The sequence below is a fragment of the Lissotriton vulgaris genome, chromosome 10 (assembly GCF_964263255.1).
Source record: "Lissotriton vulgaris chromosome 10, aLisVul1.2, whole genome shotgun sequence".
Lineage (NCBI taxonomy): Eukaryota > Metazoa > Chordata > Amphibia > Caudata > Salamandridae > Lissotriton > Lissotriton vulgaris.
The window spans coordinates 536320138-536339847 of record NC_141698.1 but is presented as its reverse complement, the minus strand read 5'-3'; the positions used below and the strand labels follow the sequence as shown (position 1 = coordinate 536339847).

Genomic DNA, 19710 nt, shown 5'->3' with positions numbered 1-19710 from the left:
CTATAAAGTGAGCCAGTAAATGCAAACACTGTGAAAAACAGCAAGCTGCATTTCTGCCCGGTCTCGAACCAGGGACCTTTCGCGTGTAAGGCGAACGTGATAACCACTACACTACAGAAACAGACACTACCTCAGGAATCTTGTTGGCGTGTATTGGGTTGGAACGCACAGACTAAGGGCCAACGTCCTTGAAGCTCAAAGTTGGGCTCTCCTTACCCGGTCTCTCTTTCTTTGGAAGACAGGAATGAGGACCACTTTTTTCCCCAAGAGGCGATTTTGAAACCATATCCTGAAATGACACTAGAAAAACTCTTTGCATGTAATGTTCCTACACTGCTGGTCCAGCCCAGAAAAGCAGTTGCAAGGAAGTCCTGCACTCCTTTATCATGTCAAAAGTGGAAAATAGCGTGCAGGGTAAGGAACCTTCTCGACATACACAGCGTCTTATAGCATTGAAAAGAAGAAAGGCTCCTATATGACAAGCAGCCTGAAAACTTCCACAGGATGGGCTCGTACGGGATTTGAACCCGGGACCTCTCGCACCCGAAGCGAGAATCATACCCCTAGACCAACGAGCCTGAGTGGCCAGGAGACATTTTGAACAATTACTGAAGCGTCTTTCAGAAAACAGCAGGGCTATTTGGCTCGTCTCCCTATAAGTGAGCCACACAAAGTCATGTTTTCTCTCAAGTTGTTGTTTTTTCACTCCAGCAAGGAAGGGGGCAGCCAATCTCCTATCGGCCAGTGAGCAGTAAAAAGGCACAGATGAGAACAGCAAGCACTTTCTGGCACTTGTACTCCTCTGCAAGTCCTGGACCCTTGCTCCATAGACTTCCACACCAGAAGCAATGAAGGGCCCACCATTTCTTGCGCCTGAGAAAGAGGTGTTTGATATTTGGATTCAAACGCGCTCGCTCAGCGCTCGATCAGGCTCGATCAGGCGAGATTTATATGAGTGGCTCACAGGCCTGAAACATTCACCTGGGAGACCCAGAGTGGCTGACTTCCCAGTATGGCCATTGTTGGGCGAGTCTCCTCCTTTCCTCCTGCCTCAATCTAGAATTGGCTGCAAATCACAAGAGGGAGTGCAATGTCCGTGTGTAGTGCCTACTACCAGCTACCTCTCTGTCTTCCTTATGTAAATTAGAATTTTCAAGGGGGGACCATTGGCAATCTGCTCCTCCCACATAACCAGGAAGCCCTGTTGAACATGTCTGCCTGTGTTGTTGCAGGGACAGTGCCTTCTCTGCCAAAAAGGTGGCAGGAGAGCCTCACAACAAATGATGGGATCAACTGCTTATTTCGAAACCCAGCAAGGCAGTTACTGTGATGGATTGCAAATGTAATGGAAGGTGTGCCTGAGGTGTCACTTTCAGAAATACATGGAATTGTGATTGAGGGCCCAGCCTGGTGGATTTCTCTTTATTTACTACAGGTTCCCGCAAATATTGTGGTGTGTGTGGGGAATGCACTGCAAAAATTAGGAAGACTTAAGGGTGTAAAAGGGACCTGTCAGAAGTGGGATTTGAACCCACGCCTCCATGAGGAGACCAGAAGGCTCAGCATCACTGAAGATCAAGCTCTCTTGAGTCTGGCGCCTTAGACCACTCGGCCATCCTGACGGCTCAGGGTGTGCTTAGTTCTGACTTTTCTGTCTGCACCTGCCAACGTTTCCACTTACAACGTTCACAGAAATGTCACAGGTGTAAAGGCCCCAACAATACAACATAGCTCACACAAAATAAAAATAGGCCCAAGAACAACCCCCAGATGATCGATGGAGATAACTTTGTTTCGTCTGCAAAGGTAAAAAAAAATTCTCGCGGCTCACTGTGTTCAAAGACCACCTCTTCTTAAACTTGCATTGAGATAATAAGGTTTTAGAGTGTGCACAAAAAAAGCATCCAATGCACAGTGTTTCTGCCCCGTCTCGAACCGGGGACCTTTCGCGTGTTAGGCGAACGTGATGACCACTACACTACAGAAACTACCTTGGTGCTTTCTACTGTTAGAGGAAAGTTTCTCTCAAGTCTTCACCCTACTTCTATTCTGCTGTATCAGCAGCGGCTCAGAATGTGCAGAACAAGTGTGAAAACCTCAGAGATATCATCCAACATGCTTGCAATTAGACGTATTCAAAACTCACTTGTGCAGGCATCGACAGGCAAATATCTGATGCCTAAATGCCAGCGAGTACAGCTTGGGAAAGCATCACCTGGGACACACTGAGACTAAGCAGGTAGGCAGATAAAGCATGGTGATCCATTTTTCTTCTGAGGTTAGAAATATGTTGTGCAACAATGCACCCAGTATAACGAGAAATAGTCATAGTGCTTTTTTAGTAGGGTTTGTATGTTTACCTCTAAAAAGGGCTCGTCCGGGATTTGAACCCGGGACCTCTCGCACCCTAAGCGAGAATCATACCCCTAGACCAACGAGCCACGCAAGAGTCACCTCTGACACGGCTCCAGGGGTTAGTGGCAGCTAGCCAGTACATGCTGCTCTGTTCTGCAATATGATTGCTGTCTTTTCCATGACCGTCATCAAACAAGAAATTAAAAAGCCTATGTCCTTCAGACAGTTTGTTTGCTTTAAGTGTCTGCTCGTGGTGAGGACAAGAGAAGCATTTCTTCTCTCATGCCTTGCTTTCATGAAGTAGGCCCACCCTACAGAGCAAAGTGCGAGCAAGCGAATGGCGCAAGCTATCGTCACTTCTCTTTTCGAGCTGTCACTGAGATCTCTGGAGCACACTACGTCAGGCTGGTGAGGAATAGACAGCCTCTATTATCTCAGCTTTTCTATAAAGTGAGCCAGTAAATGCAAACACTGTGAAAAACAGCAAGCTGCATTTCTGCCCGGTCTCGAACCAGGGACCTTTCGCGTGTAAGGCGAACGTGATAACCACTACACTACAGAAACAGACACTACCTCAGGAATCTTGTTGGCGTGTATTGGGTTGGAACGCACAGACTAAGGGCCAACGTCCTTGAAGCTCAAAGTTGGGCTCTCCTTACCCGGTCTCTCTTTCTTTGGAAGACAGGAATGAGGACCACTTTTTTCCCCAAGAGGCGATTTTGAAACCATATCCTGAAATGACACTAGAAAAACTCTTTGCATGTAATGTTCCTACACTGCTGGTCCAGCCCAGAAAAGCAGTTGCAAGGATGTCCTGCACTCCTTTATCATGTCAAAAGTGGAAAATAGCGTGCAGGGTAAGGAACCTTCTCGACATACACAGCGTCTTATAGCATTGAAAAGAAGAAAGGCTCCTATATGACAAGCAGCCTGAAAACTTCCACAGGATGGGCTCGTACGGGATTTGAACCCGGGACCTCTCGCACCCGAAGCGAGAATCATACCCCTAGACCAACGAGCCTGAGTGGCCAGGAGACATTTTGAACAATTACTGAAGCGTCTTTCAGAAAACAGCAGGGCTATTTGGCTCGTCTCCCTATAAGTGAGCCACACAAAGTCATGTTTTCTCTCAAGTTGTTGTTTTTTCACTCCAGCAAGGAAGGGGGCAGCCAATCTCCTATCGGCCAGTGAGCAGTAAAAAGGCACAGATGAGAACAGCAAGCACTTTCTGGCACTTGTACTCCTCTGCAAGTCCTGGACCCTTGCTCCATAGACTTCCACACCAGAAGCAATGAAGGGCCCACCATTTCTTGCGCCTGAGAAAGAGGTGTTTGATATTTGGATTCAAACGCGCTCGCTCAGCGCTCGATCAGGCTCGATCAGGCGAGATTTATATGAGTGGCTCACAGGCCTGAAACATTCACCTGGGAGACCCAGAGTGGCTGACTTCCCAGTATGGCCATTGTTGGGCGAGTCTCCTCCTTTCCTCCTGCCTCAATCTAGAATTGGCTGCAAATCACAAGAGGGAGTGCAATGTCCGTGTGTAGTGCCTACTACCAGCTACCTCTCTGTCTTCCTTATGTAAATTAGAATTTTCAAGGGGGGACCATTGGCAATCTGCTCCTCCCACATAACCAGGAAGCCCTGTTGAACATGTCTGCCTGTGTTGTTGCAGGGACAGTGCCTTCTCTGCCAAAAAGGTGGCAGGAGAGCCTCACAACAAATGATGGGATCAACTGCTTATTTCGAAACCCAGCAAGGCAGTTACTGTGATGGATTGCAAATGTAATGGAAGGTGTGCCTGAGGTGTCACTTTCAGAAATACATGGAATTGTGATTGAGGGCCCAGCCTGGTGGATTTCTCTTTATTTACTACAGGTTCCCGCAAATATTGTGGTGTGTGTGGGGAATGCACTGCAAAAATTAGGAAGACTTAAGGGTGTAAAAGGGACCTGTCAGAAGTGGGATTTGAACCCACGCCTCCATGAGGAGACCAGAAGGCTCAGCATCACTGAAGATCAAGCTCTCTTGAGTCTGGCGCCTTAGACCACTCGGCCATCCTGACGGCTCAGGGTGTGCTTAGTTCTGACTTTTCTGTCTGCACCTGCCAACGTTTCCACTTACAACGTTCACAGAAATGTCACAGGTGTAAAGGCCCCAACAATACAACATAGCTCACACAAAATAAAAATAGGCCCAAGAACAACCCCCAGATGATCGATGGAGATAACTTTGTTTCGTCTGCAAAGGTAAAAAAAAATTCTCGCGGCTCACTGTGTTCAAAGACCACCTCTTCTTAAATTTGCATTGAGATAATAAGGTTTTAGAGTGTGCACAAAAAAAGCATCCAATGCACAGTGTTTCTGCCCCGTCTCGAACCGGGGACCTTTCGCGTGTTAGGCGAACGTGATGACCACTACACTACAGAAACTACCTTGGTGCTTTCTACTGTTAGAGGAAAGTTTCTCTCAAGTCTTCACCCTACTTCTATTCTGCTGTATCAGCAGCGGCTCAGAATGTGCAGAACAAGTGTGAAAACCTCAGAGATATCATCCAACATGCTTGCAATTAGACGTATTCAAAACTCACTTGTGCAGGCATCGACAGGCAAATATCTGATGCCTAAATGCCAGCGAGTACAGCTTGGGAAAGCATGACCTGGGACACACTGAGACTAAGCAGGTAGGCAGATAAAGCATGGTGATCCATTTTTCTTCTGAGGTTAGAAATATGTTGTGCAACAATGCACCCAGTATAACGAGAAATAGTCATAGTGCTTTTTTAGTAGGGTTTGTATGTTTACCTCTAAAAAGGGCTCGTCCGGGATTTGAACCCGGGACCTCTCGCACCCTAAGCGAGAATCATACCCCTAGACCAACGAGCCACGCAAGAGTCACCTCTGACACGGCTCCAGGGGTTAGTGGCAGCTAGCCAGTACATGCTGCTCTGTTCTGCAATATGATTGCTGTCTTTTCCATGACCGTCATCAAACAAGAAATTAAAAAGCCTATGTCCTTCAGACAGTTTGTTTGCTTTAAGTGTCTGCTCGTGGTGAGGACAAGAGAAGCATTTCTTCTCTCATGCCTTGCTTTCATGAAGTAGGCCCACCCTACAGAGCAAAGTGCGAGCAAGCGAATGGCGCAAGCTATCGTCACTTCTTTTTTCGAGCTGTCACTGAGATCTCTGGAGCACACTACGTCAGGCTGGTGAGGAATAGACAGCCTCTATTATCTCAGCTTTTCTATAAAGTGAGCCAGTAAATGCAAACACTGTGAAAAACAGCAAGCTGCATTTCTGCCCGGTCTCGAACCAGGGACCTTTCGCGTGTAAGGCGAACGTGATAACCACTACACTACAGAAACAGACACTACCTCAGGAATCTTGTTGGCGTGTATTGGGTTGGAACGCACAGACTAAGGGCCAACGTCCTTGAAGCTCAAAGTTGGGCTCTCCTTACCCGGTCTCTCTTTCTTTGGAAGACAGGAATGAGGACCACTTTTTTCCCCAAGAGGCGATTTTGAAACCATATCCTGAAATGACACTAGAAAAACTCTTTGCATGTAATGTTCCTACACTGCTGGTCCAGCCCAGAAAAGCAGTTGCAAGGAAGTCCTGCACTCCTTTATCATGTCAAAAGTGGAAAATAGCGTGCAGGGTAAGGAACCTTCTCGACATACACAGCGTCTTATAGCATTGAAAAGAAGAAAGGCTCCTATATAACAAGCAGCCTGAAAACTTCCACAGGATGGGCTCATCCGGGATTTGAACCCGGGACCTCTCGCACCCGAAGCGAGAATCATACCCCTAGACCAACGAGCCTGAGTGGCCAGGAGACATTTTGAACAATTACTGAAGCGTCTTTCAGAAAACAGCAGGGCTATTTGGCTCGTCTCCCTATAAGTGAGCCACACAAAGTCATGTTTTCTCTCAAGTTGTTGTTTTTTCACTCCAGCAAGGAAGGGGGCAGCCAATCTCCTATCGGCCAGTGAGCAGTAAAAAGGCACAGATGAGAACAGCAAGCACTTTCTGGCACTTGTACTCCTCTGCAAGTCCTGGACCCTTGCTCCATAGACTTCCACACCAGAAGCAATGAAGGGCCCACCATTTCTTGCGCCTGAGAAAGAGGTGTTTGATATTTGGATTCAAACGCGCTCGCTCAGCGCTCGATCAGGCGAGATTTATATGAGTGGCTCACAGGCCTGAAACATTCACCTGGGAGACCCAGAGTGGCTGACTTCCCAGTATGGCCATTGTTGGGCGAGTCTCCTCCTTTCCTCCTGCCTCAATCTAGAATTGGCTTAAAATCACAAGAGGGAGTGCAATGTCCGTGTGTAGTGCCTACTACCAGCTACCTCTCTGTCTTCCTTATGTAAATTAGAATTTTCAAGGGGGGACCATTGGCAATCTGCTCCTCCCACATAACCAGGAAGCCCTGTTGAACATGTCTGCCTGTGTTGTTGCAGGGACAGTGCCTTCTCTGCCAAAAAGGTGGCAGGAGAGCCTCACAACAAATGATGGGATCAACTGCTTATTTCGAAACCCAGCAAGGCAGTTACTGTGATGGATTGCAAATGTAATGGAAGGTGTGCCTGAGGTGTCACTTTCAGAAATACATGGAATTGTGATTGAGGGCCCAGCCTGGTGGATTTCTCTTTATTTACTACAGGTTCCCGCAAATATTGTGGTGTGTGTGGGGAATGCACTGCAAAAATTAGGAAGACTTAAGGGTGTAAAAGGGACCTGTCAGAAGTGGGATTTGAACCCACGCCTCCATGAGGAGACCAGAAGGCTCAGCATCACTGAAGATCAAGCTCTCTTGAGTCTGGCGCCTTAGACCACTCGGCCATCCTGACGGCTCAGGGTGTGCTTAGTTCTGACTTTTCTGTCTGCACCTGCCAACGTTTCCACTTACAACGTTCACAGAAATGTCACAGGTGTAAAGGCCCCAACAATACAACATAGCTCACACAAAATAAAAATAGGCCCAAGAACAACCCCCAGATGATCGATGGAGATAACTTTGTTTCGTCTGCAAAGGTAAAAAAAAATTCTCGCGGCTCACTGTGTTCAAAGACCACCTCTTCTTAAACTTGCATTGAGATAATAAGGTTTTAGAGTGTGCACAAAAAAAGCATCCAATGCACAGTGTTTCTGCCCCGTCTCGAACCGGGGACCTTTCGCGTGTTAGGCGAACGTGATGACCACTACACTACAGAAACTACCTTGGTGCTTTCTACTGTTAGAGGAAAGTTTCTCTCAAGTCTTCACCCTACTTCTATTCTGCTGTATCAGCAGCGGCTCAGAATATGCAGAACAAGTGTGAAAACCTCAGAGATATCATCCAACATGCTTGCAATTAGACGTATTCAAAACTCACTTGTGCAGGCATCGACAGGAAAATATCTGATGCCTAAATGCCAGCGAGTACAGCTTGGGAAAGCATCACCTGGGACACACTGAGACTAAGCAGGTAGGCAGATAAAGCATGGTGATCCATTTTTCTTCTGAGGTTAGAAATATGTTGTGCAACAATGCACCCAGTATAACGAGAAATAGTCATAGTGCTTTTTTAGTAGGGTTTGTATGTTTACCTCTAAAAAGGGCTCGTCCGGGATTTGAACCCGGGACCTCTCGCACCCTAAGCGAGAATCATACCCCTAGACCAACGAGCCACGCAAGAGTCACCTCTGACACGGCTCCAGGGGTTAGTGGCAGCTAGCCAGTACATGCTGCTCTGTTCTGCAATATGATTGCTGTCTTTTCCATGACCGTCATCAAACAAGAAATTAAAAAGCCTCTGTCCTTCAGACAGTTTGTTTGCTTTAAGTGTCTGCTCATGGTGAGGACAAGAGAAGCATTTCTTCTCTCATGCCTTGCTTTCATGAAGTAGGCCCACCCTACAGAGCAAAGTGCGAGCAAGCGAATGGCGCAAGCTATCGTCACTTCTCTTTTCGAGCTGACACTGAGATCTCTGGAGCACACTACGTCAGGCTGGTGAGGAATAGACAGCCTCTATTATCTCAGCTTTTCTATAAAGTGAGCCAGTAAATGCAAACACTGTGAAAAACAGCAAGCTGCATTTCTGCCCGGTCTCAAACCAGGGACCTTTCGCGTGTAAGGCGAACGTGATAACCACTACACTACAGAAACAGACACTACCTCAGGAATCTTGTTGGCGTGTATTGGGTTGGAACGCACAGACTAAGGGCCAACGTCCTTGAAGCTCAAAGTTGGGCTCTCCTTACCCGGTCTCTCTTTCTTTGGAAGACAGGAATGAGGACCACTTTTTTCCCCAAGAGGCGATTTTGAAACCATATCCTGAAATGACACTAGAAAAACTCTTTGCATGTAATGTTCCTACACTGCTGGTCCAGCCCAGAAAAGCAGTTGCAAGGAAGTCCTGCACTCCTTTATCATGTCAAAAGTGGAAAATAGCGTGCAGGGTAAGGAACCTTCTCGACATACACAGCGTCTTATAGCATTGAAAAGAAGAAAGGCTCCTATATGACAAGCAGCCTGAAAACTTCCACAGGATGGGCTCGTACGGGATTTGAACCCGGGACCTCTCGCACCCGAAGCGAGAATCATACCCCTAGACCAACGAGCCTGAGTGGCCAGGAGACATTTTGAACAATTACTGAAGCGTCTTTCAGAAAACAGCAGGGCTATTTGGCTCGTCTCCCTATAAGTGAGCCACACAAAGTCATGTTTTCTCTCAAGTTGTTGTTTTTTCACTCCAGCAAGGAAGGGGGCAGCCAATCTCCTATCGGCCAGTGAGCAGTAAAAAGGCACAGATGAGAACAGCAAGCACTTTCTGGCACTTGTACTCCTCTGCAAGTCCTGGACCCTTGCTCCATAGACTTCCACACCAGAAGCAATGAAGGGCCCACCATTTCTTGCGCCTGAGAAAGAGGTGTTTGATATTTGGATTCAAACGCGCTCGCTCAGCGCTCGATCAGGCTCGATCAGGCGAGATTTATATGAGTGGCTCACAGGCCTGAAACATTCACCTGGGAGACCCAGAGTGGCTGACTTCCCAGTATGGCCATTGTTGGGCGAGTCTCCTCCTTTCCTCCTGCCTCAATCTAGAATTGGCTGCAAATCACAAGAGGGAGTGCAATGTCCGTGTGTAGTGCCTACTACCAGCTACCTCTCTGTCTTCCTTATGTAAATTAGAATTTTCAAGGGGGGACCATTGGCAATCTGCTCCTCCCACATAACCAGGAAGCCCTGTTGAACATGTCTGCCTGTGTTGTTGCAGGGACAGTGCCTTCTCTGCCAAAAAGGTGGCAGGAGAGCCTCACAACAAATGATGGGATCAACTGCTTATTTCGAAACCCAGCAAGGCAGTTACTGTGATGGATTGCAAATGTAATGGAAGGTGTGCCTGAGGTGTCACTTTCAGAAATACATGGAATTGTGATTGAGGGCCCAGCCTGGTGGATTTCTCTTTATTTACTACAGGTTCCCGCAAATATTGTGGTGTGTGTGGGGAATGCACTGCAAAAATTAGGAAGACTTAAGGGTGTAAAAGGGACCTGTCAGAAGTGGGATTTGAACCCACGCCTCCATGAGGAGACCAGAAGGCTCAGCATCACTGAAGATCAAGCTCTCTTGAGTCTGGCGCCTTAGACCACTCGGCCATCCTGACGGCTCAGGGTGTGCTTAGTTCTGACTTTTCTGTCTGCACCTGCCAACGTTTCCACTTACAACGTTCACAGAAATGTCACAGGTGTAAAGGCCCCAACAATACAACATAGCTCACACAAAATAAAAATAGGCCCAAGAACAACCCCCAGATGATCGATGGAGATAACTTTGTTTCGTCTGCAAAGGTAAAAAAAAATTCTCGCGGCTCACTGTGTTCAAAGACCACCTCTTCTTAAACTTGCATTGAGATAATAAGGTTTTAGAGTGTGCACAAAAAAAGCATCCAATGCACAGTGTTTCTGCCCCGTCTCGAACCGGGGACCTTTCGCGTGTTAGGCGAACGTGATGACCACTACACTACAGAAACTACCTTGGTGCTTTCTACTGTTAGAGGAAAGTTTCTCTCAAGTCTTCACCCTACTTCTATTCTGCTGTATCAGCAGCGGCTCAGAATGTGCAGAACAAGTGTGAAAACCTCAGAGATATCATCCAACATGCTTGCAATTAGACGTATTCAAAACTCACTTGTGCAGGCATCGACAGGCAAATATCTGATGCCTAAATGCCAGCGAGTACAGCTTGGGAAAGCATGACCTGGGACACACTGAGACTAAGCAGGTAGGCAGATAAAGCATGGTGATCCATTTTTCTTCTGAGGTTAGAAATATGTTGTGCAACAATGCACCCAGTATAACGAGAAATAGTCATAGTGCTTTTTTAGTAGGGTTTGTATGTTTACCTCTAAAAAGGGCTCGTCCGGGATTTGAACCCGGGACCTCTCGCACCCTAAGCGAGAATCATACCCCTAGACCAACGAGCCACGCAAGAGTCACCTCTGACACGGCTCCAGGGGTTAGTGGCAGCTAGCCAGTACATGCTGCTCTGTTCTGCAATATGATTGCTGTCTTTTCCATGACCGTCATCAAACAAGAAATTAAAAAGCCTATGTCCTTCAGACAGTTTGTTTGCTTTAAGTGTCTGCTCGTGGTGAGGACAAGAGAAGCATTTCTTCTCTCATGCCTTGCTTTCATGAAGTAGGCCCACCCTACAGAGCAAAGTGCGAGCAAGCGAATGGCGCAAGCTATCGTCACTTCTCTTTTCGAGCTGTCACTGAGATCTCTGGAGCACACTACGTCAGGCTGGTGAGGAATAGACAGCCTCTATTATCTCAGCTTTTCTATAAAGTGAGCCAGTAAATGCAAACACTGTGAAAAACAGCAAGCTGCATTTCTGCCCGGTCTCGAACCAGGGACCTTTCGCGTGTAAGGCGAACGTGATAACCACTACACTACAGAAACAGACACTACCTCAGGAATCTTGTTGGCGTGTATTGGGTTGGAACGCACAGACTAAGGGCCAACGTCCTTGAAGCTCAAAGTTGGGCTCTCCTTACCCGGTCTCTCTTTCTTTGGAAGACAGGAATGAGGACCACTTTTTTCCCCAAGAGGCGATTTTGAAACCATATCCTGAAATGACACTAGAAAAACTCTTTGCATGTAATGTTCCTACACTGCTGGTCCAGCCCAGAAAAGCAGTTGCAAGGAAGTCCTGCACTCCTTTATCATGTCAAAAGTGGAAAATAGCGTGCAGGGTAAGGAACCTTCTCGACATACACAGCGTCTTATAGCATTGAAAAGAAGAAAGGCTCCTATATGACAAGCAGCCTGAAAACTTCCACAGGATGGGCTCGTACGGGATTTGAACCCGGGACCTCTCGCACCCGAAGCGAGAATCATACCCCTAGACCAACGAGCCTGAGTGGCCAGGAGACATTTTGAACAATTACTGAAGCGTCTTTCAGAAAACAGCAGGGCTATTTGGCTCGTCTCCCTATAAGTGAGCCACACAAAGTCATGTTTTCTCTCAAGTTGTTGTTTTTTCACTCCAGCAAGGAAGGGGGCAGCCAATCTCCTATCGGCCAGTGAGCAGTAAAAAGGCACAGATGAGAACAGCAAGCACTTTCTGGCACTTGTACTCCTCTGCAAGTCCTGGACCCTTGCTCCATAGACTTCCACACCAGAAGCAATGAAGGGCCCACCATTTCTTGCGCCTGAGAAAGAGGTGTTTGATATTTGGATTCAAACGCGCTCGCTCAGCGCTCGATCAGGCTCGATCAGGCGAGATTTATATGAGTGGCTCACAGGCCTGAAACATTCACCTGGGAGACCCAGAGTGGCTGACTTCCCAGCATGGCCATTGTTGGGCGAGTCTCCTACTTTCCTCCTGCCTCAATCTAGAATTGGCTGCAAATCACAAGAGGGAGTGCAATGTCCGTGTGTAGTGCCTACTACCAGCTACCTCTCTGTCTTCCTTATGTAAATTAGAATTTTCAAGGGGGGACCATTGGCAATCTGCTCCTCCCACATAACCAGGAAGCCCTGTTGAACATGTCTGCCTGTGTTGTTGCAGGGACAGTGCCTTCTCTGCCAAAAAGGTGGCAGGAGAGCCTCACAACAAATGATGGGATCAACTGCTTATTTCGAAACCCAGCAAGGCAGTTACTGTGATGGATTGCAAATGTAATGGAAGGTGTGCCTGAGGTGTCACTTTCAGAAATACATGGAATTGTGATTGAGGGCCCAGCCTGGTGGATTTCTCTTTATTTACTACAGGTTCCCGCAAATATTGTGGTGTGTGTGGGGAATGCACTGCAAAAATTAGGAAGACTTAAGGGTGTAAAAGGGACCTGTCAGAAGTGGGATTTGAACCCACGCCTCCATGAGGAGACCAGAAGGCTCAGCATCACTGAAGATCAAGCTCTCTTGAGTCTGGCGCCTTAGACCACTCGGCCATCCTGACGGCTCAGGGTGTGCTTAGTTCTGACTTTTCTGTCTGCACCTGCCAACGTTTCCACTTACAACGTTCACAGAAATGTCACAGGTGTAAAGGCCCCAACAATACAACATAGCTCACACAAAATAAAAATAGGCCCAAGAACAACCCCCAGATGATCGATGGAGATAACTTTGTTTCGTCTGCAAAGGTAAAAAAAAATTCTCGCGGCTCACTGTGTTCAAAGACCACCTCTTCTTAAACTTGCATTGAGATAATAAGGTTTTAGAGTGTGCACAAAAAAAGCATCCAATGCACAGTGTTTCTGCCCCGTCTCGAACCGGGGACCTTTCGCGTGTTAGGCGAACGTGATGACCACTACACTACAGAAACTACCTTGGTGCTTTCTACTGTTAGAGGAAAGTTTCTCTCAAGTCTTCACCCTACTTCTATTCTGCTGTATCAGCAGCGGCTCAGAATGTGCAGAACAAGTGTGAAAACCTCAGAGATATCATCCAACATGCTTGCAATTAGACGTATTCAAAACTCACTTGTGCAGGCATCGACAGGCAAATATCTGATGCCTAAATGCCAGCGAGTACAGCTTGGGAAAGCATGACCTGGGACACACTGAGACTAAGCAGGTAGGCAGATAAAGCATGGTGATCCATTTTTCTTCTGAGGTTAGAAATATGTTGTGCAACAATGCACCCAGTATAACGAGAAATAGTCATAGTGCTTTTTTAGTAGGGTTTGTATGTTTACCTCTAAAAAGGGCTCGTCCGGGATTTGAACCCGGGACCTCTCGCACCCTAAGCGAGAATCATACCCCTAGACCAACGAGCCACGCAAGAGTCACCTCTGACACGGCTCCAGGGGTTAGTGGCAGCTAGCCAGTACATGCTGCTCTGTTCTGCAATATGATTGCTGTCTTTTCCATGACCGTCATCAAACAAGAAATTAAAAAGCCTATGTCCTTCAGACAGTTTGTTTGCTTTAAGTGTCTGCTCGTGGTGAGGACAAGAGAAGCATTTCTTCTCTCATGCCTTGCTTTCATGAAGTAGGCCCACCCTACAGAGCAAAGTGCGAGCAAGCGAATGGCGCAAGCTATCGTCACTTCTCTTTTCGAGCTGTCACTGAGATCTCTGGAGCACACTACGTCAGGCTGGTGAGGAATAGACAGCCTCTATTATCTCAGCTTTTCTATAAAGTGAGCCAGTAAATGCAAACACTGTGAAAAACAGCAAGCTGCATTTCTGCCCGGTCTCGAACCAGGGACCTTTCGCGTGTAAGGCGAACGTGATAACCACTACACTACAGAAACAGACACTACCTCAGGAATCTTGTTGGCGTGTATTGGGTTGGAACGCACAGACTAAGGGCCAACGTCCTTGAAGCTCAAAGTTGGGCTCTCCTTACCCGGTCTCTCTTTCTTTGGAAGACAGGAATGAGGACCACTTTTTTCCCCAAGAGGCGATTTTGAAACCATATCCTGAAATGACACTAGAAAAACTCTTTGCATGTAATGTTCCTACACTGCTGGTCCAGCCCAGAAAAGCAGTTGCAAGGAAGTCCTGCACTCCTTTATCATGTCAAAAGTGGAAAATAGCGTGCAGGGTAAGGAACCTTCTCGACATACACAGCGTCTTATAGCATTGAAAAGAAGAAAGGCTCCTATATGACAAGCAGCCTGAAAACTTCCACAGGATGGGCTCGTACGGGATTTGAACCCGGGACCTCTCGCACCCGAAGCGAGAATCATACCCCTAGACCAACGAGCCTGAGTGGCCAGGAGACATTTTGAACAATTACTGAAGCGTCTTTCAGAAAACAGCAGGGCTATTTGGCTCGTCTCCCTATAAGTGAGCCACACAAAGTCATGTTTTCTCTCAAGTTGTTGTTTTTTCACTCCAGCAAGGAAGGGGGCAGCCAATCTCCTATCGGCCAGTGAGCAGTAAAAAGGCACAGATGAGAACAGCAAGCACTTTCTGGCACTTGTACTCCTCTGCAAGTCCTGGACCCTTGCTCCATAGACTTCCACACCAGAAGCAATGAAGGGCCCACCATTTCTTGCGCCTGAGAAAGAGGTGTTTGATATTTGGATTCAAACGCGCTCGCTCAGCGCTCGATCAGGCTCGATCAGGCGAGATTTATATGAGTGGCTCACAGGCCTGAAACATTCACCTGGGAGACCCAGAGTGGCTGACTTCCCAGTATGGCCATTGTTGGGCGAGTCTCCTCCTTTCCTCCTGCCTCAATCTAGAATTGGCTGCAAATCACAAGAGGGAGTGCAATGTCCGTGTGTAGTGCCTACTACCAGCTACCTCTCTGTCTTCCTTATGTAAATTAGAATTTTCAAGGGGGGACCATTGGCAATCTGCTCCTTCCACATAACCAGGAAGCCCTGTTGAACATGTCTGCCTGTGTTGTTGCAGGGACAGTGCCTTCTCTGCCAAAAAGGTGGCAGGAGAGCCTCACAACAAATGATGGGATCAACTGCTTATTTCGAAACCCAGCAAGGCAGTTACTGTGATGGATTGCAAATGTAATGGAAGGTGTGCCTGAGGTGTCACTTTCAGAAATACATGGAATTGTGATTGAGGGCCCAGCCTGGTGGATTTCTCTTTATTTACTACAGGTTCCCGCAAATATTGTGGTGTGTGTGGGGAATGCACTGCAAAAATTAGGAAGACTTAAGGGTGTAAAAGGGACCTGTCAGAAGTGGGATTTGAACCCACGCCTCCATGAGGAGACCAGAAGGCTCAGCATCACTGAAGATCAAGCTCTCTTGAGTCTGGCGCCTTAGACCACTCGGCCATCCTGACGGCTCAGGGTGTGCTTAGTTCTGACTTTTCTGTCTGCACCTGCCAACGTTTCCACTTACAACGTTCACAGAAATGTCACAGGTGTAAAGGCCCCAACAATACAACATAGCTCACACAAAATAAAAATAGGCCCAAGAACAACCCCCAGATGATCGATGGAGATAACTTTGTTTCGTCTGCAAAGGTAAAAAAAAATTCTCGCGGCTCACTGTGTTCAAAGACCACCTCTTCTTAAACTTGCATTGAGATAATAAGGTTTTAGAGTGTGCACAAAAAAAGCATCCAATGCACAGTGTTTCTGCCCCGTCTCGAACCGGGGACCTTTCGCGTGTTAGGCGAACGTGATGACCACTACACTACAGAAACTACCTTGGTGCTTTCTACTGTTAGAGGAAAGTTTCTCTCAAGTCTTCACCCTACTTCTATTCTGCTGTATCAGCAGCGGCTCAGAATGTGCAGAACAAGTGTGAAAACCTCAGAGATATCATCCAACATGCTTGCAATTAGACGTATTCAAAACTCACTTGTGCAGGCATCGACAGGCAAATATCTGATGCCTAAATGCCAGCGAGTACAGCTTGGGAAAGCATGACCTGGGACACACTGAGACTAAGCAGGTAGGCAGATAAAGCATGGTGATCCATTTTTCTTCTGAGGTTAGAAATATGTTGTGCAACAATGCACCCAGTATAACGAGAAATAGTCATAGTGCTTTTTTAGTAGGGTTTGTATGTTTACCTCTAAAAAGGGCTCGTCCGGGATTTGAACCCGGGACCTCTCGCACCCTAAGCGAGAATCATACCCCTAGACCAACGAGCCACGCAAGAGTCACCTCTGACACGGCTCCAGGGGTTAGTGGCAGCTAGCCAGTACATGCTGCTCTGTTCTGCAATATGATTGCTGTCTTTTCCATGACCGTCATCAAACAAGAAATTAAAAAGCCTATGTCCTTCAGACAGTTTGTTTGCTTTAAGTGTCTGCTCGTGGTGAGGACAAGAGAAGCATTTCTTCTCTCATGCCTTGCTTTCATGAAGTAGGCCCACCCTACAGAGCAAAGTGCGAGCAAGCGAATGGCGCAAGCTATCGTCACTTCTCTTTTCGAGCTGTCACTGAGATCTCTGGAGCACACTACGTCAGGCTGGTGAGGAATAGACAGCCTCTATTATCTCAGCTTTTCTATAAAGTGAGCCAGTAAATGCAAACACTGTGAAAAACAGCAAGCTGCATTTCTGCCCGGTCTCGAACCAGGGACCTTTCGCGTGTAAGGCGAACGTGATAACCACTACACTACAGAAACAGACACTACCTCAGGAATCTTGTTGGCGTGTATTGGGTTGGAACGCACAGACTAAGGGCCAACGTCCTTGAAGCTCAAAGTTGGGCTCTCCTTACCCGGTCTCTCTTTCTTTGGAAGACAGGAATGAGGACCACTTTTTTCCCCAAGAGGCGATTTTGAAACCATATCCTGAAATGACACTAGAAAAACTCTTTGCATGTAATGTTCCTACACTGCTGGTCCAGCCCAGAAAAGCAGTTGCAAGGAAGTCCTGCACTCCTTTATCATGTCAAAAGTGGAAAATAGCGTGCAGGGTAAGGAACCTTCTCGACATACACAGCGTCTTATAGCATTGAAAAGAAGAAAGGCTCCTATATGACAAGCAGCCTGAAAACTTCCACAGGATGGGCTCGTACGGGATTTGAACCCGGGACCTCTCGCACCCGAAGCGAGAATCATACCCCTAGACCAACGAGCCTGAGTGGCCAGGAGACATTTTGAACAATTACTGAAGCGTCTTTCAGAAAACAGCAGGGCTATTTGGCTCGTCTCCCTATAAGTGAGCCACACAAAGTCATGTTTTCTCTCAAGTTGTTGTTTTTTCACTCCAGCAAGGAAGGGGGCAGCCAATCTCCTATCGGCCAGTGAGCAGTAAAAAGGCACAGATGAGAACAGCAAGCACTTTCTGGCACTTGTACTCCTCTGCAAGTCCTGGACCCTTGCTCCATAGACTTCCACACCAGAAGCAATGAAGGGCCCACCATTTCTTGCGCCTGAGAAAGAGGTGTTTGATATTTGGATTCAAACGCGCTCGCTCAGCGCTCGATCAGGCTCGATCAGGCGAGATTTATATGAGTGGCTCACAGGCCTGAAACATTCACCTGGGAGACCCAGAGTGGCTGACTTCCCAGTATGGCCATTGTTGGGCGAGTCTCCTCCTTTCCTCCTGCCTCAATCTAGAATTGGCTGCAAATCACAAGAGGGAGTGCAATGTCCGTGTGTAGTGCCTACTACCAGCTACCTCTCTGTCTTCCTTATGTAAATTAGAATTTTCAAGGGGGGACCATTGGCAATCTGCTCCTTCCACATAACCAGGAAGCCCTGTTGAACATGTCTGCCTGTGTTGTTGCAGGGACAGTGCCTTCTCTGCCAAAAAGGTGGCAGGAGAGCCTCACAACAAATGATGGGATCAACTGCTTATTTCGAAACCCAGCAAGGCAGTTACTGTGATGGATTGCAAATGTAATGGAAGGTGTGCCTGAGGTGTCACTTTCAGAAATACATGGAATTGTGATTGAGGGCCCAGCCTGGTGGATTTCTCTTTATTTACTACAGGTTCCCGCAAATATTGTGGTGTGTGTGGGGAATGCACTGCAAAAATTAGGAAGACTTAAGGGTGTAAAAGGGACCTGTCAGAAGTGGGATTTGAACCCACGCCTCCATGAGGAGACCAGAAGGCTCAGCATCACTGAAGATCAAGCTCTCTTGAGTCTGGCGCCTTAGACCACTCGGCCATCCTGACGGCTCAGGGTGTGCTTAGTTCTGACTTTTCTGTCTGCACCTGCCAACGTTTCCACTTACAACGTTCACAGAAATGTCACAGGTGTAAAGGCCCCAACAATACAACATAGCTCACACAAAATAAAAATAGGCCCAAGAACAACCCCCAGATGATCGATGGAGATAACTTTGTTTCGTCTGCAAAGGTAAAAAAAAATTCTCGCGGCTCACTGTGTTCAAAGACCACCTCTTCTTAAACTTGCATTGAGATAATAAGGTTTTAGAGTGTGCACAAAAAAAGCATCCAATGCACAGTGTTTCTGCCCCGTCTCGAACCGGGGACCTTTCGCGTGTTAGGCGAACGTGATGACCACTACACTACAGAAACTACCTTGGTGCTTTCTACTGTTAGAGGAAAGTTTCTCTCAAGTCTTCACCCTACTTCTATTCTGCTGTATCAGCAGCGGCTCAGAATGTGCAGAACAAGTGTGAAAACCTCAGAGATATCATCCAACATGCTTGCAATTAGACGTATTCAAAACTCACTTGTGCAGGCATCGACAGGCAAATATCTGATGCCTAAATGCCAGCGAGTACAGCTTGGGAAAGCATGACCTGGGACACACTGAGACTAAGCAGGTAGGCAGATAAAGCATGGTGATCCATTTTTCTTCTGAGGTTAGAAATATGTTGTGCAACAATGCACCCAGTATAACGAGAAATAGTCATAGTGCTTTTTTAGTAGGGTTTGTATGTTTACCTCTAAAAAGGGCTCGTCCGGGATTTGAACCCGGGACCTCTCGCACCCTAAGCGAGAATCATACCCCTAGACCAACGAGCCACGCAAGAGTCACCTCTGACACGGCTCCAGGGGTTAGTGGCAGCTAGCCAGTACATGCTGCTCTGTTCTGCAATATGATTGCTGTCTTTTCCATGACCGTCATCAAACAAGAAATTAAAAAGCCTATGTCCTTCAGACAGTTTGTTTGCTTTAAGTGTCTGCTCGTGGTGAGGACAAGAGAAGCATTTCTTCTCTCATGCCTTGCTTTCATGAAGTAGGCCCACCCTACAGAGCAAAGTGCGAGCAAGCGAATGGCGCAAGCTATCGTCACTTCTTTTTTCGAGCTGTCACTGAGATCTCTGGAGCACACTACGTCAGGCTGGTGAGGAATAGACAGCCTCTATTATCTCAGCTTTTCTATAAAGTGAGCCAGTAAATGCAAACACTGTGAAAAACAGCAAGCTGCATTTCTGCCCGGTCTCGAACCAGGGACCTTTCGCGTGTAAGGCGAACGTGATAACCACTACACTACAGAAACAGACACTACCTCA

General features: G+C 47.2%; 36 non-coding genes across 36 annotated transcripts; all 36 read right to left on the bottom strand.

Moving 5' to 3' along the window:
* Positions 1-48: 48 nt before the first annotated feature.
* TRNAV-UAC (transfer RNA valine (anticodon UAC)) lies at positions 49-121 on the bottom strand. Its single transcript has one exon. It is a non-coding gene; the product is annotated as a tRNA-Val (tRNA).
* Positions 122-506: 385 nt separating this feature from the next.
* On the bottom strand, positions 507-578 carry TRNAP-CGG (transfer RNA proline (anticodon CGG)). Its single transcript has one exon. It is a non-coding gene; the product is annotated as a tRNA-Pro (tRNA).
* Positions 579-1510: 932 nt separating this feature from the next.
* TRNAL-CAA (transfer RNA leucine (anticodon CAA)) lies at positions 1511-1622 on the bottom strand. Its single transcript has 2 exons — positions 1585-1622; positions 1511-1556 (listed from the first exon to the last, which is right to left on the bottom strand). It is a non-coding gene; the product is annotated as a tRNA-Leu (tRNA).
* Positions 1623-1915: 293 nt separating this feature from the next.
* On the bottom strand, positions 1916-1988 carry TRNAV-AAC (transfer RNA valine (anticodon AAC)). Its single transcript has one exon. It is a non-coding gene; the product is annotated as a tRNA-Val (tRNA).
* A 381-nt stretch (positions 1989-2369) lies between these two features.
* Positions 2370-2441, bottom strand: TRNAP-AGG (transfer RNA proline (anticodon AGG)). Its single transcript has one exon. It is a non-coding gene; the product is annotated as a tRNA-Pro (tRNA).
* Positions 2442-2846: 405 nt separating this feature from the next.
* TRNAV-UAC (transfer RNA valine (anticodon UAC)) lies at positions 2847-2919 on the bottom strand. The gene has a single exon. It is a non-coding gene; the product is annotated as a tRNA-Val (tRNA).
* A 385-nt stretch (positions 2920-3304) lies between these two features.
* Positions 3305-3376, bottom strand: TRNAP-CGG (transfer RNA proline (anticodon CGG)). Its single transcript has one exon. It is a non-coding gene; the product is annotated as a tRNA-Pro (tRNA).
* A 932-nt stretch (positions 3377-4308) lies between these two features.
* On the bottom strand, positions 4309-4420 carry TRNAL-CAA (transfer RNA leucine (anticodon CAA)). The gene is made up of 2 exons: positions 4383-4420; positions 4309-4354 (listed from the first exon to the last, which is right to left on the bottom strand). It is a non-coding gene; the product is annotated as a tRNA-Leu (tRNA).
* Positions 4421-4713: 293 nt separating this feature from the next.
* On the bottom strand, positions 4714-4786 carry TRNAV-AAC (transfer RNA valine (anticodon AAC)). The gene has a single exon. It is a non-coding gene; the product is annotated as a tRNA-Val (tRNA).
* A 381-nt stretch (positions 4787-5167) lies between these two features.
* Positions 5168-5239, bottom strand: TRNAP-AGG (transfer RNA proline (anticodon AGG)). Its single transcript has one exon. It is a non-coding gene; the product is annotated as a tRNA-Pro (tRNA).
* Positions 5240-5644: 405 nt separating this feature from the next.
* Positions 5645-5717, bottom strand: TRNAV-UAC (transfer RNA valine (anticodon UAC)). Its single transcript has one exon. It is a non-coding gene; the product is annotated as a tRNA-Val (tRNA).
* A 385-nt stretch (positions 5718-6102) lies between these two features.
* Positions 6103-6174, bottom strand: TRNAP-CGG (transfer RNA proline (anticodon CGG)). The gene has a single exon. It is a non-coding gene; the product is annotated as a tRNA-Pro (tRNA).
* A 922-nt stretch (positions 6175-7096) lies between these two features.
* Positions 7097-7208, bottom strand: TRNAL-CAA (transfer RNA leucine (anticodon CAA)). The gene is made up of 2 exons: positions 7171-7208; positions 7097-7142 (listed from the first exon to the last, which is right to left on the bottom strand). It is a non-coding gene; the product is annotated as a tRNA-Leu (tRNA).
* A 293-nt stretch (positions 7209-7501) lies between these two features.
* Positions 7502-7574, bottom strand: TRNAV-AAC (transfer RNA valine (anticodon AAC)). The gene has a single exon. It is a non-coding gene; the product is annotated as a tRNA-Val (tRNA).
* A 381-nt stretch (positions 7575-7955) lies between these two features.
* Positions 7956-8027, bottom strand: TRNAP-AGG (transfer RNA proline (anticodon AGG)). The gene has a single exon. It is a non-coding gene; the product is annotated as a tRNA-Pro (tRNA).
* Positions 8028-8432: 405 nt separating this feature from the next.
* On the bottom strand, positions 8433-8505 carry TRNAV-UAC (transfer RNA valine (anticodon UAC)). Its single transcript has one exon. It is a non-coding gene; the product is annotated as a tRNA-Val (tRNA).
* A 385-nt stretch (positions 8506-8890) lies between these two features.
* Positions 8891-8962, bottom strand: TRNAP-CGG (transfer RNA proline (anticodon CGG)). Its single transcript has one exon. It is a non-coding gene; the product is annotated as a tRNA-Pro (tRNA).
* A 932-nt stretch (positions 8963-9894) lies between these two features.
* Positions 9895-10006, bottom strand: TRNAL-CAA (transfer RNA leucine (anticodon CAA)). The gene is made up of 2 exons: positions 9969-10006; positions 9895-9940 (listed from the first exon to the last, which is right to left on the bottom strand). It is a non-coding gene; the product is annotated as a tRNA-Leu (tRNA).
* Positions 10007-10299: 293 nt separating this feature from the next.
* TRNAV-AAC (transfer RNA valine (anticodon AAC)) lies at positions 10300-10372 on the bottom strand. Its single transcript has one exon. It is a non-coding gene; the product is annotated as a tRNA-Val (tRNA).
* A 381-nt stretch (positions 10373-10753) lies between these two features.
* TRNAP-AGG (transfer RNA proline (anticodon AGG)) lies at positions 10754-10825 on the bottom strand. Its single transcript has one exon. It is a non-coding gene; the product is annotated as a tRNA-Pro (tRNA).
* A 405-nt stretch (positions 10826-11230) lies between these two features.
* Positions 11231-11303, bottom strand: TRNAV-UAC (transfer RNA valine (anticodon UAC)). Its single transcript has one exon. It is a non-coding gene; the product is annotated as a tRNA-Val (tRNA).
* Positions 11304-11688: 385 nt separating this feature from the next.
* Positions 11689-11760, bottom strand: TRNAP-CGG (transfer RNA proline (anticodon CGG)). Its single transcript has one exon. It is a non-coding gene; the product is annotated as a tRNA-Pro (tRNA).
* Positions 11761-12692: 932 nt separating this feature from the next.
* TRNAL-CAA (transfer RNA leucine (anticodon CAA)) lies at positions 12693-12804 on the bottom strand. The gene is made up of 2 exons: positions 12767-12804; positions 12693-12738 (listed from the first exon to the last, which is right to left on the bottom strand). It is a non-coding gene; the product is annotated as a tRNA-Leu (tRNA).
* A 293-nt stretch (positions 12805-13097) lies between these two features.
* On the bottom strand, positions 13098-13170 carry TRNAV-AAC (transfer RNA valine (anticodon AAC)). The gene has a single exon. It is a non-coding gene; the product is annotated as a tRNA-Val (tRNA).
* A 381-nt stretch (positions 13171-13551) lies between these two features.
* Positions 13552-13623, bottom strand: TRNAP-AGG (transfer RNA proline (anticodon AGG)). The gene has a single exon. It is a non-coding gene; the product is annotated as a tRNA-Pro (tRNA).
* A 405-nt stretch (positions 13624-14028) lies between these two features.
* Positions 14029-14101, bottom strand: TRNAV-UAC (transfer RNA valine (anticodon UAC)). The gene has a single exon. It is a non-coding gene; the product is annotated as a tRNA-Val (tRNA).
* A 385-nt stretch (positions 14102-14486) lies between these two features.
* Positions 14487-14558, bottom strand: TRNAP-CGG (transfer RNA proline (anticodon CGG)). The gene has a single exon. It is a non-coding gene; the product is annotated as a tRNA-Pro (tRNA).
* A 932-nt stretch (positions 14559-15490) lies between these two features.
* Positions 15491-15602, bottom strand: TRNAL-CAA (transfer RNA leucine (anticodon CAA)). Its single transcript has 2 exons — positions 15565-15602; positions 15491-15536 (listed from the first exon to the last, which is right to left on the bottom strand). It is a non-coding gene; the product is annotated as a tRNA-Leu (tRNA).
* Positions 15603-15895: 293 nt separating this feature from the next.
* TRNAV-AAC (transfer RNA valine (anticodon AAC)) lies at positions 15896-15968 on the bottom strand. The gene has a single exon. It is a non-coding gene; the product is annotated as a tRNA-Val (tRNA).
* A 381-nt stretch (positions 15969-16349) lies between these two features.
* TRNAP-AGG (transfer RNA proline (anticodon AGG)) lies at positions 16350-16421 on the bottom strand. Its single transcript has one exon. It is a non-coding gene; the product is annotated as a tRNA-Pro (tRNA).
* Positions 16422-16826: 405 nt separating this feature from the next.
* On the bottom strand, positions 16827-16899 carry TRNAV-UAC (transfer RNA valine (anticodon UAC)). Its single transcript has one exon. It is a non-coding gene; the product is annotated as a tRNA-Val (tRNA).
* Positions 16900-17284: 385 nt separating this feature from the next.
* Positions 17285-17356, bottom strand: TRNAP-CGG (transfer RNA proline (anticodon CGG)). Its single transcript has one exon. It is a non-coding gene; the product is annotated as a tRNA-Pro (tRNA).
* A 932-nt stretch (positions 17357-18288) lies between these two features.
* Positions 18289-18400, bottom strand: TRNAL-CAA (transfer RNA leucine (anticodon CAA)). The gene is made up of 2 exons: positions 18363-18400; positions 18289-18334 (listed from the first exon to the last, which is right to left on the bottom strand). It is a non-coding gene; the product is annotated as a tRNA-Leu (tRNA).
* A 293-nt stretch (positions 18401-18693) lies between these two features.
* Positions 18694-18766, bottom strand: TRNAV-AAC (transfer RNA valine (anticodon AAC)). Its single transcript has one exon. It is a non-coding gene; the product is annotated as a tRNA-Val (tRNA).
* A 381-nt stretch (positions 18767-19147) lies between these two features.
* On the bottom strand, positions 19148-19219 carry TRNAP-AGG (transfer RNA proline (anticodon AGG)). Its single transcript has one exon. It is a non-coding gene; the product is annotated as a tRNA-Pro (tRNA).
* Positions 19220-19624: 405 nt separating this feature from the next.
* Positions 19625-19697, bottom strand: TRNAV-UAC (transfer RNA valine (anticodon UAC)). The gene has a single exon. It is a non-coding gene; the product is annotated as a tRNA-Val (tRNA).
* Positions 19698-19710: the final 13 nt, after the last annotated feature.